This window comes from Sceloporus occidentalis, unplaced genomic scaffold (assembly GCF_023333645.1).
Source record: "Sceloporus occidentalis isolate IW3139 unplaced genomic scaffold, rSceOcc1.0.p SCAF_3, whole genome shotgun sequence".
Taxonomy (NCBI): Eukaryota; Metazoa; Chordata; class Lepidosauria; order Squamata; family Phrynosomatidae; genus Sceloporus; species Sceloporus occidentalis.
In genome coordinates this window covers 236,894,536-236,911,469 of record NW_028316983.1, presented here as the reverse complement: position 1 = coordinate 236,911,469, position 16,934 = coordinate 236,894,536, and the positions used below count along the sequence as shown (strand labels likewise).

General features: G+C 39.1%; 1 protein-coding gene across 4 annotated transcripts in view; it reads left to right on the top strand.

Moving 5' to 3' along the window:
* CYRIB (CYFIP related Rac1 interactor B) overlaps window positions 1–16,934 on the top strand; it is a 103,656-nt gene that overhangs the window by 61,438 nt on the left and 25,284 nt on the right. For 2 of the 4 annotated variants that reach the window (XM_089517967.1, XM_089517966.1), the window contains exon 2: window positions 1,152–1,228. The exons of 1 other annotated variant lie outside the window; for it this stretch is intronic. The gene's annotated coding sequence lies outside the window, so the exon portion shown is untranslated. Of the gene's footprint in view, window positions 1–1,151; window positions 1,229–15,623; window positions 15,766–16,934 lie in introns of those variants that run through there. One more of the 4 variants, XM_089517968.1, reaches the window with a different exon arrangement.

The following is a 16,934-nucleotide window of genomic DNA, read 5'->3' as shown; positions in this document are numbered from 1 at the left end:
GTATTAGGTCCCCATAAATATGAAACTACGTACTTGAAGGCACACAACCAGTCAGCCAAGTTGTCTCTGCCTACAAGACAACATAAATGTAGTACTGTATGGGTTGTATCTACTAACCCCCCCCCCCCAAAAAAAAAACAAAACCCAAACAAAGTATATTTCTGTACTTGAAGAGGTTGTGTTATGATGGCCTTCACTTTCCCCCAGTGAGGTACATATTCAGTGAAATCTTATGAGGTTATCCTAGTTCCCATCTGCCCATTTTAAACAGGAAGTGGTTCTTCTCAGTGGTGGGAAGAGTCAGGCAGAAACTCAGTAGGCTGTCATGCAAGTAAACTGCTCTAGAATAAAAGGATCGTCTTCTGTCTCTTTGCTCTTAACTCCTTATTAGGTAGGAGAACACATTGGAAGGGTTGGCAAAAATCAAGTAACTGGTTATCTTGAACCCTAATATCATTGTTGAAGGGTTGACTGCCCCAGTGGGCTCTTGGTATAATCTGGAATTCGGTCCAGGACACACACACACACACACACACACACACACACACGGAATACCAAAATCTGTGGCAACTCAAGTCCCATTAAATACAGTGGTGTAGTAAAATGGTGTCCTTTATATAAATTGGCAAAATCAAGATTTGCTTTTTGGAATTTATATTTTTTGAATATTTTCAATCCATGAATGGTTGAATTCAATGATAAAGAATCTGTGGATACAAAGGGCCAACTGCATGAGCTTCCCTGAGGAAGTAAATGATAGTTCATTTCACCTATCACCCTTTGAAGGATATTTTTTCCTCCACATTACCAAATTTAAAAATAATAATAATGAAAAGCATGCTTTTCACCATATGTTAGGGAACACTTTCCTCTCACTGTTTTGAAACAAGGTGAAACAGACAAATTGTGGCCAAATAGAGAGCATTTGAGGGTACATTCCTTTAGAACTTTTCATATTTTCATTACTACATTTATGAATGTATGCAACCAAGTAAATTAATATATAGTAGTACCTCACATAATATGTTTAAATCATAACCTAACCACTGATTATGAGAATGCTACATTCTCTCTCTCTCTCTCTCTCCATTTTTAAGTAGATTTAGTCACCTAAAATAGGTTGAACTTGTTTTATTCTTTTATCTATTTAGGTTTCACAGAAAAGCTGCTATACCTGCCTTGTAAGGAGTAAGAGTCTAACAAAGCTTCAGAAGAATTTTGTCACCTGGTAAGTTTTTCTAAAGTGCCCTTGCCTATAAATATATTTTTCACACTCCCTGTGAGAGACCTCTGTTGTAACTGATCAAAGCAACACATTTCAGCTTGCTACCTTATTTGTAGATGTTCAGTTTCAGAGGTGGGCAGACTATTATTATTCTTTGAGAAGCCAAAATCATACTCCTTTCTACACTGAATTTATTTCTGTTTTATATTGACTTACTAGCAAGTCTTTCCCCTAAAGAATTCTGGGAATTGCACATTGATGAGAGAGATCACTGTCTTCCTCAAAGAATTAGATTTCTCAGGGTTCATTCTTGAGACTAATGTACAGTTGTCCCTCCTGATTTGTGGACATGGAGTCCACAGTCTTGATTATTCACAGATGGCAAGCGGGGAGGGACACAATGACCCATGTGCGGACACACAACATCATTCAAATCAATGGGGCTTGGATATGTGTGATTTTCCAGATTTGCAGGGGGTGTGTGTGTCCAGAATGGATCCCCCACGAATCAGGAGGGACAACTGTACTGCTAAGTTTCAGTCTGCAGTATAGGTGTTTCCTTTATTTTTGCTCATAGATATGTGCAATTCTAGTTTAAATGCAAGTGTGCAATTCTTTCTTCTTCAGAGTAATTTTTATATATAGTTGCTTAATAACAGTTAAAATCTAACATGCCATTGTATGTGTGCTTTCCACAGAACATCTTGTGGAACACGTGTCCAGAAATTCAGGGGGCAGTATTACTTTTAAATGTCAGAAGCTTACAGAATATAATGCAATATGGGGCGATATGTGGCCCTCCAAATGATGGGTTGCATTGCCTGTCATCCCTTGCCATTGCACTGGCTAAGGCTGAGGGAAATGATAGCCCAGCAACATCTGAGGTGTTGCCCACTTCTAATACTGTATAGTGGAAATATTTTTATGATAGCTACAACACACATGCAACACAGGTCCCACCAGCTAGGAATATCTCAAGTTCTTTCTGTATTATTTTAGTTGTCATAAAACCCTATGGGGATTCACTCCTTTTCCTTTAAGTTTCTCAATCTCACCACCTTGATTTAAAATTGTACACATAGTGACATTAGAAATGAAAGATTTAGTTCAGACATAGTACCAATCAGTGATTTAGCTTTATGAGAACAAACCATAGACTAAATCCAGTTGTTAGTCCCAATTAGAATAGAGCTGCTGAATGAATTGGACTTGCTAAATCAACACTTACATCAGACCATAGACTCATAGAGTTGGAAGAGACCACAAGGATCATCCAGTCTAACCCCCTGCCAAGCTGGAAAATAGAATCAAAGTACCGCTGACAGATGGCCATCCAGACCCTGTTTTTAAAAAAGGAGACTTCACGACAACCTGAGGGAGTGTGTTCCACTGTCAAACAGCTCTTACTATCAGGAAGTTCTTTCTAATGTTTAGGTGTAATATTTTCCCCTGTAATTTGAATCCATTACTCCAGGTCGTATCCTGTGGAGCAGCAGAAAACAGGCTTGCTCCATCCTCAATGTGACACCCATTCAATTATTTAAACAAAGCTATCATATCACTTCTTAACCTTCTCTTCTCCAGGCTTAACATACCCAGCTCCCTAAGTCTCTCCTCATAAGGCATGGCTTTCAGACCCTTCACCATTTTGGTCACTCCTGGACATGTTCCTGCTTGTCAAATTCCATTGAATGTATCTATATACAGGTTGAAACTAGCAATTGGATTTAGACCCCTGTGGGTTGTCTGATATGATGCCAGGGTTCTCAGATTCTGCCCAGTGAACTCAGCCCCCCCCCCCCATTGTCCTCAAGTCAACGATGACCCTGTAGGATATACAGCTATCACCCCCTATTTTGTCCACTAACCTGAGTCAGGGGAAAGCCAGACTTGCATTGGATGTTCTTGAGATTTTAAGAACCAGTGAACTAACTTCCACCCATTGGCTAAAGTCAATATGTCACACCACAGGACCATAGCAAGACTGGTGGACTTGACTAACTCAACAGCGGAGATGAACTGTCCACTGGGATGGAAATAGTGGGATCCTTGGGCAGGAGTGACCCCCTTCTAACCCAAGAAGATTCCCTCTTGGGATTTGTTAGGCAGATAACGAATTTGTTGTTATACAGAGGAAAGGGGGAAACCAAACGTAGTCAGAAACTCATACTACGCTTCAAGAAAGCTGATTTCAATAGACTTTCAGACATACCGAGTGAGATCCTATGATCAGAAATGCCTAGAGGGAAGGGAGTTCATGACGCATGGGTGTCTGTTAAAGAGTGAGATTTTGAAGGTGCAGTAGCAGAAAATAACAATGAAGAAAAAAATGGGAGGTGTCTAAAGAACCAAGGTGGATATACAAAGAACTTTCAGAATATTTAGCTACTCTAAATTAGTTCAGGTCTCCAGTGCTGTATGAATTGCATCCAAGAGTACTAAAGGAATTTGCAGATGTAATCTCAAAACGACTGTCAATAATCCTTGAACATTCTTGAAAGACAGGAGCAGTCCTAGCAGATTGGAGGAGAAAAATGTTGTCCCCATGTTAGGACAAAAAAGAGGAGCTGAGTAACTACTATCCAGTCAGCTTAATGTTGATACCATGGAAGGTTCTAGAACTTATAATTAAAGTCAGTCTGTGTATACTTAGAAAAGAATGCTGTGATTATTAAGAGCCAGCAAGAGTTTCTCAAAAGCAAGTAATGTCAGACTAATCATTTCTCTCTCTTTTAATAGTTTCAAATTTGGTAGATTAGGGGGGTGCTTTGGATGTAGTACGGTATATATTAATTTCACTAAGGGTTTTGATGAGATCTCCCATGATATTCTTGCACGCAAACTCGTGAAGTGTGGGCTAGCTGCTGGACAATGCTTCTATTAAGTGAAGTTGTAATTGGTGACTGATCAGATCCAGAGAGTGCTCACCAATTATTCTTCATGCTGCAGAGAAATGACTAGTGGGGTGCTTCAGGGTTCTGCCGTAGGCCCAATGTTGTTCCACATCTTTATAAAAGACTTAGATCAGTGATGTCCAAACTCTGGCCCTCCAGGTGTTTTGGGACATCAGCTCCCAGAAGCCTCAGCCACCTTGGCCAGTGGTCTGAGATGTTGGGAGCTGAAGTCCAAAACACCTGGAAGGCCAGAGTTTGGACATCACTGACTTAGATGATGGGATAAGAAACATGCTTATCAAACTTGCAGATGATACCAAAAATGGTAGGTGGTGGTGGTTGCAAATACCCTAGAGAGCAGGATCAGAAGTCAAAATATGATTGATAGATTGGAGAGCTGGGCCAAAACTAACAAAAGGAGTTTCAACAGGAAAATTGTCACATCTAGACAATGAATTAATAAATAAATAGGCAAGCAAACAAATATAAAATGAGTGGCACCTGGCTTGAAAGCAGCACATGTGAAAAAGCTCTAGAGTGTCTTAGTAGACCAGCGGCTAAACATGAGTCAACAGTGATATTGCTGCCAAAAAAAGCCATTATAATTATAGTGTGCATCATCAGGAATGTAGTGTCAGGATGAAGGAAATAGTAATGCCACTCTGTGCTGCTTTGATCAGACCTTACCTGGAATACTGTTTCCAGTTCTGAGTACCACCATTCAAGAAAGATATTGAAAAGCTGGAATGTGTCCAGAGAAGGACAAATAGGATGATCAGAGGTCTAGAAACCAAGCATTACAAGAAACAACTTAGAGAACTGACTCCATTTAGCTTGGAGAAGAGAAAACATAGAGGTGACATGGTAGCTAGCATCTTTAAGTGTCTGAAGGGATGTCAAGTAAAACTTATTTACTATAAAAACTCTGACAATGGTATAAATTGCCTCAGAAGGTAGTGAACTCTCCTTCTTTGAGGGTCTTTAAATAAATGGATGTGTTTCAAGAGTGCCTTAGTTATGTATTCCTACATGGCAGGGGTTTGAACTAGATGGCTTTTGAGGTCCCATCCAACTAATATTTTATTATTATTATTATTATTATTATTTATGGTATTTATACCCCGCCCTTCATCACTAAAGACTCTCAGAATGGCTTACAATTATTATTTTTAATTAGATGGTTCCCTGCCCTCAGGCTTACAATCTAAAAAGACACGACACAAAAGGAGAAAGGAATGGTGGTGGGGAAGGGATCAGGTCTAGCAGTTCTTCTCTTTATTTTATTTATTTTATTTTTATTTTAACTTTCTGTGATTTTATCCAGCGTGAAAGCAGAAAGATAGTGAATACAAAAAGCATGGGCAGAAGGTAAAGCAGTACTGGATGACTACATTATATTACGCTAATGGCTCAAGAGGCCAAGGACTTTGAAACTTCCAGCAGGGGTGTAGATGAATCTTTGCAAGGCTATCTCCTGGTGACAATTTTTTTTTCACATTGGAAATACATAGTCAACAAGATGGAGCCTTGGGGAACTGAGTAGCAGAAGGGACTGAGCATCAGTCCTCCAGCACTACCACCTGGACCCAACTCCGGGGTGGGGCAGAAATCTTCTTGCCTCCTTGTTTAAGAATGATATCATTTTTACTGCCTATCCTCAGTATACATGCATATATGAAACATCACAGATCCTTGACTGACACAGCAATACTAGGATAATTTATTTATTTATTTGATTTATTTTACCACAAATATTTACAAAAAGAAGAAATTGGTTAATACATCAGAATCTAGAATTAATACTAGAATAAAAATAGGATTTGGAATGGAGAACAATGAAGTATTACTCTGGACTCTACTGGACTCTGGTTAACACAAAGAAAATGACACAACATGAAGAGAAGCCAGCTAAGGCCTGAAACAGATGGGGCAATTAAAGTGGCTTCCAGCTGATTTGGAGGAGTGGCATTTAGATGATGCATGTCCCCAAAGTGTCCGGAGGCTGTGGCAAGCCAATAAGAGCTGGCCATTCCAGGAGAGGATGTAATCTACTACTGGTAGCTCTGGGACTGTGGTGGCAGCCCGCTTTGAGAGTTTGCCATGTGGTCACCACAGTCCTGGGCTGGTTGTGGGCTGGAGCAGCCAGAGGCTTCACTTCTAGGTGTGGCACATACTTTGTTCAGAATCCCTCAGAGCCTAGCACAGTCCCCCTCCCCCATCGCTTAATTTGACACAACAGAAAGGATCAACTGCAGAGCCTATAGCCAGTGGTCCTTAGTGTTGCCTACTCCCACCAGAAGGCATGGGTTCTTTGAATTCAGAGTGACATTTGAGATATCTGCAACCTCAGTGCTATAGCTAAATGCCCAATACTGAAATCCTTAGCCAAGTTAAGTCCTGTATCTGTAGGTTTTCTTTTCGGGTGGACACAAGAAATCTCTATTTGTCATTTTTCTAAGCAGAAAAGCTGTAGGAACAAGAAAAATGGCTTAAAAGTTAGTTGCAAACTCAGTTAAGACAGTGGCCAAACCTTGGTTGTTTATACAATGAGACATTCCACTTCTGTGTCTTTATGTGCCTTCACGTTGCCTGTCAACCATAGTTTAAATATTACATAGGGCCTTGGTGGGAAGGAATCTGAATCTACTTGAGAGAATAGATTTATATGCTGGGTGAACACTCTTGTAGAATCACCCATCCTTATATACTCAGATTGGTTGTGTTTTGGGAGAGACTTAATGCTTTTTATTCTCTACAGCTGCAAATATTAAAAGCTTCATTAGATAAATATGGAGATTCTATCACAGTGGTTCTCAACCTCAGGTCCTCTAGATGCTTTTGACTTCATCTCCCAGATTCCCTCATTGGCCATACTAGCAAAGGCTTCTGGGTGCTGTAGTCCAAAACAGCGGGAGGATCAAAGGTTGAGAACCTTTGTTCTATCAATTACTTGAGTCACCAAGGCTGCCTCCGCAGTGCAGAAATAGTCCAGTTTGACACCACCTTAACCGCTATGGCTCAATGCTATGGAATTCTGGGAATCGTTTTTGAGACATTTAGCCTTCTTTGTCAGATAGCTCTGGCACTACAACAAACTGCCACTCCCAGAATTCTGTAGCATTGAGCCATGGCAATTAAAGTAGTGTCAAACTAGGTATTTCTGCAGTGCACATGCAGCCCTATGTACAATTTATTGTTAGTTTCAGGAAACTTCTTCTATAAAAAGCCCTTATACTTTAGCCTGTCTATAAATATCTTCTATTCAGGAGAAAACACACATAATCTTAATTGAAATCTAGCTGAAAATTTTTTAACTTTTTGTTTTCACATTTTTAGATAGAGACAAAATTAGGGTAGTGCAGGGTGTCAGTGAGGAATCTCATTTTGTTATTTTTGTGTATCTGTTACTTGCAGAATTTCATTAGGGGAACAAAGACATTTCCTATGAGCCACTGCTTTGCACAGCCTTGCTTCAGTTGTGGGAGGCTAACTTGGTGTATTAGGCTCTCAGTACTTTTAATTCAGGTCCTGTTTTATTCATTATTTAAACATAAACCCTGACATTCCTCAACTAGGTACTCAGCTATTTCAAACAAACATCCCAGTGTCATAAGGGTCATTTTACAAATGGTGTGGATGCAAATGTGATCCACAACCATGGTTAATATGTGGTGAGACTTAACACTAATGAGACCTCCCTGTATGATTGTACTTTTGTGCACTAACAACTGGGATCTGTTCAAAAATAGCATGTTCAAAACCTACATTTGTCATATTTTAGATTGTAAGCCTGAAGGCAGGGAACCGTCTAATTAAAAATAATAATTGTAAGCCGCTCTGATAGCCATTAGGGCTGAAGGGCGGGGTATAAATAGAATAAATAAATAAAATAAATAAATATTTTACAGTTTCATATATGCTAAAGTAGTTGCAATTTTTGCTTTACTGTCTTATCTAGTTTATACTTTACTTTTTGTACTATTACAAAGGTGTCTTAAGTGGTAGCATGGCAGATGCAGATTTGACTTATTTATAAGCTCATTTTGGAATCTTCATCATATGTGTAGTTTAGCAAGACTATACAACCAGCCCATTCTACATGGATCTTGGAATTTTGGTCCTTTGTTGACAATGTTTGAAAGGCATTTATATCGTCCTAGATTGCTGCATATGAATCAATTAATTTATTGCCACAGTAGTTCAGGGGGAAAAATTGAGCCATTGTTGAGCATGATTGAAAGCATTATTGCATCTGGGTTAGTTTATTACAATGATCTCTGTATGTGATTGCTTTGAAATGTCTGGAGGAAATTCCAGCCACTTCAGAATTCAGCTGCTGGAGTACTGAGACTCGTGATTTGATCATATAATTGTATTATTGTATTATCTGCACTGATTTTCAGTGTGTTTCAATAGAAAGTTCTGTGCTTGACCTTTAAAAGCCATGAAACTATGACTGGGATATCCTAAAGACCACTTCTTCTAATGTGCTTCTTTATTTAAGACTTCACCTCATGCTCTTTGTTCCATGTTCCTTTGTTGTTGCATGGGCATGAAAGGTCTAAGGGCCCTTAAGGTGATAGCACCTTGGAATTCTGTTCATGGAATACCTTTAAACATACAGTTAAGATGTTGCTCTCCTCAAAGTTGTTAGAAAGTACAGTGGGCCCTCTCCCTACGCAGGGGATCTGTTCCGGATCCCCCCACATAAGGTAAAATCTGCCTATGCTTGAGCCCCATAGGAATTAATGGGGCACGTGCATGTGGTGGCATGGTGTGTGCGTGCCATTGTTGTTCTCCCTGTGCGGCTTCTGCATAAGCTGGAAGCTGCATAAAATGCGTCCGTGCATGGTGTGTGCATGGCGTGGGCGCACTATTCCTCTTCCTCCAGTGTGTATTTAATTGCTGGTGGCTTTGTGAAATTATTCTGCTTACTGTCTTCTTAAAAAATATTTTTAATCTATTTAGTTTTATTAATTATGATTATTAGTCTTTGAATAGAACAGCAAGGCACAGATATTTTAAATCAGTATTTTTGGGACTTTTATCCATTGATGGCCATGGACTCGTGGAAAGAGTTTATAAGGGTCATTATGCCAATGATAGTAAAAACAAAGAATGAGTGGAAGCATAGTACAGTGGTACCCCGGGATACGAATTGACCGCGTTACGAAATTTCCGGGGTACGAAAAAGTTAGATTTAAAAAAACTGTTCCGGGTAACGAAAGATTTTTCGGGTTACGAAATTAATTTTGGCGCGAAATTCAAATCGGAAGCGCGGCTAGCGGCTTTCCAGCGCCTTTTCGGGTTGCGAAATGTATCGGGTTACGAACGGCGCCGCGGAACGAATTAATTTCGTAACCCGAGGTAGCACTGTACTTTCTTTATACCATGCCATGCCATCCCAACCTTTTGCATGTATGTTGAGGCCTTCGGCAAAGTAACATGGCAAGCTGAAATAAATTAGTCTGAGGACTGTACATTCCTCATCCCAGTTCTAAGTAGCTAAAATAATGGGTAGATTTCTTGCTTGTTTTTTAGAAATATCATATAAGTTTGCATTTTGTTACTTTGAAATTATCAACATCTGGGGCACATAGGTCTGTTGTTTGCTTGACTGCTGAGTACTGCTTTAGTAATAGAATGTAGTCACTGTGTACATTAATAGTTGTTTATATTTCCAACTGCTAAAGAATCATATTACCTAAGCAACAGTCTTCATGCTTGGCTGTATTTAGAAGTTGATATAAGGCAGCTTTGTAAGGTGTTTCTGTACTGCCTTTCAGCTGAAGAAACTAGATAAGAAAATATTTTTCATGTCTTTTCCTCTCTTTAGGTGGGTTTCACCTGTGCACTAACCAAACCCTAATAAATTCTCAATAGTTAGAATAGCGCAGTTGTTTTCTGTAGGAGTACAGTATTTTCTGGCGTATAAGACTACTTTTTGACCCAGGAAAATCTTCTCAAAAGTTGGGGGTTGTCATATACGCCGGGGGTCGTCTTATAGGGAGGGTGCTGAAACTTCCGAGCTGGACTGGAGAATCTGCGGTCGCCACATGGGGCGAGCTCAAAAACAGCTGCGGCCACATCCCCACCATATGTGGCAACCATATGAAAGCAGGGAGGGTGGCGCTGTACAAGTACGGTGGAAGAAAATCCACTCACCAGGATTCATGGAAAGAAGTGACAACGCGGTCCCAATGACAAGGTGAGGGGGCGCCTCACCGGGAAGATGTAAGTGAAGGGCGGAGCAAACTGCAGGCGTCCAGGACGCCCGGGGTATGGAAAAAAGAGCCTTGTTTGTGCTACCACTCTGATAGTTTTGAAGACAGGGAGGGCTGGGCAGACAGGGAGAGCTGATCAATCCAAGCAGGCTTTGTATGCAACAAGTTTTCCTGCTAAGTACCTGCATGTCATAAGCATTTGAATTATATTGAAATCAAATCTGATGTTTTTTAAATTTTTATTTGGTGTTCATTGGAAGAGGGGTAGTCTTATACAGCTAGTATATCCCAAACTCTATATTTTAACTGGAAAAGTTGGAGGTCGTCTTATATGCCCAGACGTCTTATACGCCGGAAAATTTGGTATATCTTTTTAACGGGAAGCAGTGGTTGTCTGAGCCAGTGTGGTATAGTGGTTTGAGTGTTAGACTATGACTCTGGAGACCAGAGTTTGAATCTCTGCTCTGTTTGGCCATAGAACCCAACTGAGTGACTTTGGGCAAATCACATTCTCCGCTTCAGAGGAAGGCAAAAGCAAACCCATTCTGAACAAAACAAGCAAACCTGCTCTGAACAAATCTTGCCAAGAAAAAACCATGCCTTAGGGTTGCCATAAGTTGGAAATGACTTGAAGGCACATGAGAACAAGAAAGTGGTTGTTCCCAAAGATAGCTTTTGTCGATAATCTTATACAATCAGCCCTCTGCATCCACAGATTCAACCCAGAAACTCTGCCCACAAAATGTGAGGAATAGAAGAACTAGCTTTTGAAAAAAGGGTCCCCCCGAAATGGTATTGAGCAAGATAAATAAAGCCTTTTTATATCAGCATGGTTCATCAACATTTGTTTAACAACACCGAAGCACATCTCTCCTTCCCCAGTGGGACATGATGCATCCGTGGATTTTGGTATCTGCAGGGGGTCCTGGAACCAAACCCCAGAGGATACCAAGGGCCCACTGTACCTTTTTAGCCAGCATTGCTTACTTCTGAATAGATCCTACACTATTTATCATATTCTTGATAAAGCGCCAATCTAAATACAGGATCCAGATATATATCTAGGATACACATGGTGCTGTGATATATCTGAAGCTAGATGGGTTGTGAGTCCAGATTATCACTTAATCAGCAACCACTGAGAGCCTCAAGAATAAATTGCAACTGTAGTATCTTTTAAAGCTATCAAAATGCTATTGTGATCCATCAGAAACCTTTCATCGTGTCCACAAGATTCCGCCTTGTACTTTTCCTGAACTACTTTTGCTGCTGTAAATATTTCAAACAAAACACGACCCAGTTCTATTCACTGTGAAGAAAACAGTCACTAAAATGCATTGTCACATCTGCTATCTTTATAGAGAGAACTGTCAACACATAATGTTTTCTCTCTAGCTCTGTACTTTTTGATAATGCATTACTGGCAGGTGACATACTTAATATTTGCCACTAGATGTCAGCAGTAGAAAACATAATAGATGATGATGTGGTAGGAATTGCCAAATTGTCTCCAAAGAATATTTTATTATATTTTTGACATTCATAAAAAATGCATAATTGTGGTGAATATATTGCTTCTGATCTTAAACACGTGTAGAAATTAACTCCTAAAATCAGTTTCTGTGTTGTCTTTTGTCATATAGTCCTAGGAAATAAAATAGCAACTATCATTTAGTCTCATATCTATATCGTTTCTAAATATTTTTGGTTTTCAGGATTTTTTTTTAAAGGGTATAAAATCAGGCATGAGGGTTGTAATCATACCTTCACTGTGGCATCGAATCTGAAAGAGTAAACCATAAAGGCCCTGATGTAAGTTTTTCCTGATCTGTATACTCTCTCTGGATAGCCTTAGGTAAGATACTGTTCTCTTACTGGACTGTCAAAAGAATGACAGAGCATTTGTGAAATACAACATAAAAACAGTAGGTGGCCAGCCTGCACTTTAAGTACTGCAAATGGTAAGAGCAGGAAAGTATCAACTGAACAGAGAACAGCAGGACTGGAAGAAAGCATTTGCTGAATTCCAGAGTGGGTCCTTAACCACTTCTCCCTGGAGTAATATGCAGTTGGATATGGGTCAACCTTGGAATGCATCCTCCTGCCCCATTTCCCAACAAGATGGTCTGAGTGCTGATGACTCATGTTATTTTTCTTCTTTCACAAATGCTAATCTGGCCCTCAGCAGCATGAATGGCAGGGACAGCTATGTCCTCTCCCCTACATTTTTCCTGACATCATCACCGTCCTGTTATTAACCCCCATGGAAACTGCAGCCCCTGTTTCAGCATGCATAGATGGAGACACATGTTTCAGCTGTTTGAGGAGACTAGTATTTGTACTAAAAAGAAAAAGAAGGTATATCAGTCCTTGGAGTTCCTTGAAAGTCAAAAGCATTTAAAAAAAATGTTTTAAAAACATTGTAAAAGATGGTAAATGTGTTCAGATTATTTACAGTTTGGAGCGCTTTGTACTTGTTTACTAACTCTTAAAGCACTTTGTTTGTAGTAATGTTTTTTACACGCAAGGATATTTGATGCAAATGTATAAGTAGAGGCAAGGAAAGCAAACTAAATGGGTGCCAGATCTTTTCCACTGTTACATAATGGCTAGGTTATTCAATATCTCTCTTTTTATCTGTGCTGGTCTATAACCATAATAAAGATGAACTGAACTAATGGTTAGGTTGTCTGGCTATTCCAGGTGGTAGTTCTGGGAAGGAGGAAGCAAATGGCAGTGGATCCCAGTGAGGCTGAAGGAAGATGCCTCATTGTCATGACTCTCCTTTCCATGAGGCCAGATGGAAGGATGACAAGTGATGCCAACATGCTGGTCTACCTCTGTAAGAATGAGCTGTTGCCTAGCCTTGGCCCAATAGCAGCAAAGCCACAGTAGAATAAAAACATTTTATTAACTATATTTCTTCTTCTCCTCCCCATCCCCAAGCAACTGAAGGCCTTCTGCAGCAAAATTAAAAATCACCTCCACCTCCAGAGTTTTAAAAGGCATCAAACTGTTAATTAATTAATTAATGCCCTGACATGTGGCTCGGGGCAGCTTATGTTAGAAAAGCAACACAACTCTAATGTGCTTTGGTACTTAAGCCAGAAAGCCTCCTGTTAAATATTATAGAAGAAGAAATAGAAAGGAAACATTTAAAAATATCCTGTACATGATGACCGCTGCTAGAATAGAATATCCAAAGAATAATTTTAAAAAAATGGAAGCAAAAAGAAACTCCAACATCAGAATGGCTAAGAAAATGCCTCAAAATGATAGATCTTAATAGACTAACAATGAAGGATGGGATAAAGACTGGACATTCCTGAAATTTTTTTGCAAAAATCTAATTTAAATAACAAATTGAGATTACCCCACAATATGGACTGACCACCACTATTACTACCTGTCATATATTTACTTCCATACAATCTACTTCCACTCTGCTTAATTTAAAAATAATTTTATAATCCAACTGTAAGATAATAAGCTCAAAGGTGTTCTCCACCAAAACAAAACAAACTCACTACGAGAAGAAAAGATGCAACAAACTACTAACTCAACAAAATTTATAATAAATCACGTACAGTGGATAAATGAATTAGAAGGTTTAGACATCACAAATAAAGATCTTTCAAAACAAATTTGGATTCACAAAAATAAACAAAATAAAAGGTAAAGAAGGAGAAAAAACCAAAAGAAGAATATAAACTAAGGCTCAAAAGAAAACCAGACAAGAAAAAAATCATCCAAAAAAAGTGGGGGGGGGGGGGCGGGGGCGGAGGAAGGTACTATCTCAATGTTGAAATATAGGTGAAGCAAGAATATTATTTTTTCTCTTTTTTCTTTTTTTATAAATAATAGAGTGCACAATATGATGTTTTACCTAGAGAGAGTTCAGAAGGTGTTCTTTGTAACAATGTATTATGTCAGAAAAATATATCATGTAAATAACACTACAAACATAAAATTGAAAATGTACTACTGCACGACAATAAATAAAGCTCACTTGTTAAAGAAAACTACATGAACTGTTATGGTGACATGGTCAGAATATTGGACTGGGACCAGCTGTGTGTGTGTCTGGTCTGACATCTCCATCCAGCGGTGAAGCTGAATAGATGATCTTAGAGCAGTTAGTTCCCTGGCTATTTGTACTTCATTTTAAAAAGCTGTATGCTTTAATATATAAAGAAAGTGTATCTCAGCCTGGTTGGTTGTTGTGTTTAGGATGTAATCTGTTGCTAATTAAGTTATTTCTTAATTATGGTGATCCTAAGACTCCGTATGGGGTATGGGGTTTTCTTGGTAAGCTTTTTTAACAGAGGATTTGCCATTGCCTTCCTCTGAGTGATAACTTCCTCTGTGTGTGTGTGTGTGTGTGAGAGAGAGAGAGAGAGAGAGAGAGAGAGAGTGATTTGCCCAAGCTCACCCATTGGGTTTCCATGGCCAAGTGGAAATTTGAACCTTGGTCTCCAGGAGTCCTAATCCAACACTCAAACCACTATGCCATAGTGGCTCACTAAGGGTGTTACATTTTATTAAAATTAGTCTTCTTAGCTTACAGCTCCCAATTGCGGCATATGTGGCAATAACAGCTTGATGGTTAAAGAAAGAATGGGCTCAAACAGACAGACCAAAATAAAGCTGCTTCGGGTCTGTTTGGAGGTATGCTCTTTAAATGATACATGCATCCTAGGAGGTTGGAAGCCACACCAAAGCCACGTTCCAGCCGTAAGGACTGGAGTGCAGCTTTGGTGCAACTTCTGGCTTCTTAAGATGCATGTCTCATTTAAAGAGCGTACCTCCAAAGAGACCCGAAGCAGCTTTATTTTGGTCTGTCTGTTTGGGACCAATGTTACTAAATTCTGTTTCTTTTCTGTTCCCTACCTCAGTTGCCTTGCACTTAGTGCTTTTTATTTCAGTATTTAGACTGACTTGTTGGTCTAATATGCTTGGACGGTGCTTTCAGTGTCATTCAGCCCAGGGGCTTGGAATTTTGTGTTAAAAATGTACGTGTTTTTGGATACATTATGCAAATTCAGCAGGCTTTCATCAATTAACTTTGCATGCAGCTGTTACGATCTTGCTTCCAAAGTCATAAAATCTGCATCAGGTACCTTGGGGTAATAACTTCACATGTGGGACAACTATCTCATCTTTATACTTGACATGTAAAATGAAAGCTTGCGTACAGAGAAATATTTCCTTCAAAAAAAAAAGTACATCCTGCTTTTACATTTTATTAGATTGTAAAGAAGATAGTGAAGAGTGCCGGTTGCAGTAAACCAAAGATATCAAGGAAAGAAAGCCGTATCGGTGCTGACAGTTCACTACTGAAAGATCTACTTAGACCTCTTCATGTGCAGGGATTGTGTCTCTGTTTTTGTGGATTTTCCTTGTCACCTTGAAGAAATGTAAGGTACTGCACTTAGGAAGAAGAAAAATGAAATGCGTAGATTTAGGATGGGGGACACCTGGCTTAAGGAGACTATATGTGAAAGGGATCTAGGAATCCTAGTAGACCACAAGATGAACATGAGTCAACAGTGTAATGCGGCAGCTAAAAAGGCCAATGCAATTCTAGTCTGCATCAATAGAAGTATAGTGTCTAAATAAAGGGATTTAATAGTGGAGCTTTATTTTGCTTTGGTCAGGCTTGACCTGGACTACTGTATCCAGTTCTGGGCACCACAATTCAAAAAGGATGTTGAGAAACTGGAGTATGTCCAGAGGAGGATGATCAAAATGGTGAATAGTTTGGAAACCATGCCTTATGAGGAATGACCTAGGGGCCTGGAGTATGTTTAGCCTGGAGAAGAGAATGTTAAGAGGTCATATGATAGCCCTGTTTAAATGTTTGAAGGAAGGTCATATTTTTTCTTTCTTTAAAAAAATATTAAAATTTAATTTCTTTATTAACAAAGACAAATAAACATGAATAGACAAACTCACAAAACAAAACAACCAAATACAAAACAACTAATACACAAAAATTAAAATTTGACTTCCTGCTTCCCTCTATATGTTTTCTAAATTAATATATAATTTCTCCTCTCTAATCTTCTTGTACATTTCATTTTTAACTTCTAATTATAATAACAAGAACTATTAACTTTTCTTTCATAATCACAAAGTATAATAAAAATAATATGGACCAAAATATCTTATATTTTAAATCCTGCACAACTGATATCTCCTCTTTTCTGATTAATATACTCTGTAAATGGATTCCATGTTTTCTTAAACATTTCCACTGAATTATTTCTTACCAGGTTTGACAGTTTATCTAAAGAGGCTAATTCCATAACATTTTCTAACCAGTCTGAGTTTAGGCAGAAACCAGGCTATAAGGCACCCAGAGGGTGGATGGGGTTACTGGCAAAAAGCTTGTATTTTTGCTCTAGTAGAGCTGTGGCTGCATTTCAGAATGATGCATTGTGTAAGAGCAGATAACCCATTTGTATGAGTTCACGGATGACTATTTGAAGAACCACAGTTATAGGTATGCAACCTGTCCTTAACCAACAAGGTCACCATGTTTTTATTAAAACACAGCGATAGATCTGAAAATAACTCAGGAAATGGCTA